Consider the following 3,961-nt stretch of genomic DNA (forward strand, 5'->3'; position numbering starts at 1 on the left):
CTCGGCAAAAATGGAGGGAAATCTGGCACCTGGAATCTCTTTCACCCAGATCATCATGTTTCAGGTTTTGCAATCGGGGAGGGGGAATCTGCTACCTGAAAATGCTTTCATTTAAAAGGCTCTCAATGCAGTTCTTGGTTGCTTTGGGAATCAGGCTCTGGGAAGCCCAGTAGCATGTTTATGAAATGGCAGATCCAGGAGGATTGATGTGCTGCCTCTCTATCAGGCCCTGTTGTGAGAAAGCCCAGCTTTCAATGCCTACAGTTAAAAGTAAGAAGACGAGGGCATTTTGGGAGTGGAGTCAAGTCTATCTTCTACCGCATGAAAATCATATCCCACCCCACCCATTCCAGATAAATTCCATCCCAATTTCTGCAGACAAAAATGTCAACGGGTTCACAATAAAACAGAAAGTGATTAAAGATTTGAAGAATGTTTGCTTATTTCCTTGATCTTACCTGAGGAGGTAATCTAAGGAGACTTTTCTTGGGAAATATAGTCACCTTATGCAAGTAAACTGGCTAATTTCCTAGCAGAAATCTGAGATTTATTGTATGTAACAAAAGTGGATTCTGAAAAGTCAAGGCGTATCTGCTATTAATACAATTTAATAATAATACAAAACCACAAAAGATTATACTGTACATTCATATATGACGACTTGTAATTTCTTGTTCACTTCACATTTCTGTAAACTTAGCAAACAAAATTCATTTTTTATTGTTAGAACAGATAAAAAGATCTGTTGTTATCAAAATACCACTGGAAGTGAGAACCCCTCTAATCCTGATGCTGGTAGGCAGAGGCAAAATTCTTTTTTTCTTTTTTTTCTCTCCCAAAATTAAGGTACGTCTTAAATTCTGGTGTACCTTATATCTGAAAAATACAGTAGTTATTATGTAATCTTCAACTTGTGTTATTTTAAAATCAATGCACTTTATTTTCAATCTCAAGTTAACAAATTAAGGGTCAGATCAAGAAATGTTTTGGGTCTGGTTTGATTTGAGGTATTTGGGAATGGGGGTAAAACTGACAATCATTTTAGTAATTTTCCTGTGTAGTCTCAAAATAGCCCAACAGATCAGCATTCTGTTTCATTTTATATCTCACCTCAACAGTTCCTATTTTGGAAATCTAGTTGTCTGTACCCTATTCTATATTGCCAAGCTAATTGTCCAGTCCTGAACAGAGCTGTACCTATTCCTTTTCTGGAACCATATCAACTTTAGTGTTTCCCTATGTTTTTGTATTTATTTTGTTCTATTCCAGCTCAAGAGTTGCTCAAATGAGATAGAGAAGGATGAGCAGCTTTGGGAAGACTCCTGAGTTCAGAATGTCTCCTTCTCCAATAGTTAATGTTTTCTTTTATGATGATGTATGGAGGGTGAACAGCAGTAAAGCCAGGAGAGAAACCCAGTCACCTAACCTATAATGACCAGCACATTCAAAGACTACGACAACATCACTAAATAGAGAAGATAAAATAAAGTAGGAGAGGAACAACTGGCACCAACTTAAGGATGGACAATATGATGGACAGCACTTTAATTGAATCATTGCATTTCCAATGGGACTAAAGAATTAAAACTTAGAGGTATCATTTCTGGGTGCATAATCATCATCATCATCATCATCATTATTATTACTTATTAGACTTGTATGCCACCCTTCTCCAAGGACTCAGGGTGGCTTACAAAATGCAATACAATAACATGTGTACTAACCTAATAGTTAAAAACTATAAGCTAAAATTCCCTTACATTTAAAAAAACAGTCAATCAACTCAATTGTCTGCTCTCAAAATGAACTGTTGGGACAGACTTAAATGCAGACTCATGAGAGTTATATAGGAATCTCCTATCCAAAGAATATTATTTAGATACTATATTTATTGAAAAGGTTAGTTTCATTTTTCTCCATTTCAGTAGTTGCTGCACGCAATATATTGTTTGTAAAAGCCACACTAGGTAGATCAAATAGGAAACAGGATCAGATAAGAAATTCTGCTTTATTTTAAAGCTGCATTAACAGAATTTTGAAAGTCTGAAAATACAATTCTCCCTCCACCTCCTTTACATCTCAAAAAACTAGAGAAGGTTTCTTATGAGCCTCCTATCTTACCAACTATGAAGTTATGGACAGTTTCTTATGTATAGTAACTGTTCTGTAGCAGCATTTCTTGGCTTTGTCTCCGAAAGTCTTTTCACATACCATTATAGATGATTAGCTTAATCCGTGACAACTGCTTCATGTATGACACAAAGGGACATCTAATACTCCTAAATATTTTGAAATTAGTATTATAGTTTTTATATGTCATAAAAAAACCAAACAAGCTTATGTCTGCAAATTAACTTCCTGGCAAATATAGCTGATAGGGAAGTGTAGTTGATTCATGAATTTAATTTCCAGCAACTCCTATTTTATGCAAAACAGGGGAAGGGGAGAAACAGGTAATAAATATCAAATGTGGTGACTCGAGATATCTCACCATTGTTAATTTCCATGCATTTCCCTTTTGAAAGTATATGCTTTTTAAAGTATCTCACAATCACAGTAAAGCGGCTTTTTGCAATTGACAGATGGAGATTTTGTCAATTCCGATGGTTTTCAAATGTCTGCTGAGATCTTTTGGCACTATGCCCAGCGTGCCAAGTACCACTGGGACCAACTTTCACTGGCTTATGCCAGAGTCGTTGCAGCTCGATTTTTAAATCTTCGTATTTCACTAATTTCTCTAGCTGCTTCTCCTCAATTCTGCTGTCTCCTGGGATTGCAATGTTGATGATCCATACTTTCTTTTTCTCCACAATCAGGATGTCTGGCGTGTTATGCTTCAGAATTCGGTCAGTCAGAAGTCGGAAGTTCCACAGTAGTTTTGCTTGCTCATTTTCGACCACTTTTTCGGGCTTATGCTGCCACCAGTTCTTTGCCACTGGTAGGTGGTAGTTCTGGCATAAGTTCCAGTGGATCATCTGTGCCACAGCATTGTGTCTATGCTTGGAGTCCGTCTGTGTGATCTTTTTTGCAACAGCTGAGTATGTGATCGATTATGTGTGTGTGTATTGTCTATTTCTTTACAGAGTCTGCACTTTGGATCATCTGTTGATTTTTCAATTCTGGCTTTGACAGCATTCGTTCTAACGGCCTGTTCTTGTGCAGCCAGTATTAGTCCTTCTGTCTCCTTTTTGAATGTTCCATTTGTAATCCATGACCAGGTCTTTTCTTTATCGACTTTGTCTTCAATCTTCTCCAAGAACTGGCCATGCAATGCTTTGTTCCGCCAGCTGTCGATACGACATTGAGTTACAGTTTTTCTGTACTGGTCCTTAGTTTGCTTCACCTTGAGAAACTTCCTACTGTTGACCTCTATCAATGCTGGCTCTTTGCTCTCCTTTACATAGTCAGCTAATGTATGCTTCTTTTCTTCCACTGTCTGCTTCACTTGCAAAAGTCCTCTGCCGCCTATTTTCCTTGGAAAATATAATCAGTCAATGTCACTGCAGGGGTGTAGTGCATGATGGATCGTCATTAATTTTCTGGTTTTCCTGTCCAAGTTGTCCAGCTCTGCTTGAGTCCAGTTCACTATGTCAGCTGTGTACCTAATGACAGGTATGGCCCACGTATTTATAGCCTTGATAATGTTAGTTTGATCATTCAGTTTGTTCTTCAAATTTTTTCTGGTCCTCTGCATGTACTCTTTGCTGGTCACAGTTTTCACATGGCCATGCTTGATATTATCCAGTTGCAAGATGCCCAAGTATCTGCAGGCTTCTGGCTGGTGGCACTTGATGGTTTGACCATTTGGCATTTCAATGCCCTCACTTTCAGTGATTTCCCCCCTTTTCAGTGCCACTGTAGCACACTTATCCAGGCCAAACTCCATGCTGATGTCATTGTTGAAGATTCGCACAGTGTTGGTTAGTGGTTACAGTGTTGGTTAGTCCATACAACTTCAGGT

This window comes from Erythrolamprus reginae, chromosome Z (genome assembly GCF_031021105.1).
Source record: "Erythrolamprus reginae isolate rEryReg1 chromosome Z, rEryReg1.hap1, whole genome shotgun sequence".
In the NCBI taxonomy this organism is placed as follows: Eukaryota; Metazoa; Chordata; class Lepidosauria; order Squamata; family Dipsadidae; genus Erythrolamprus; species Erythrolamprus reginae.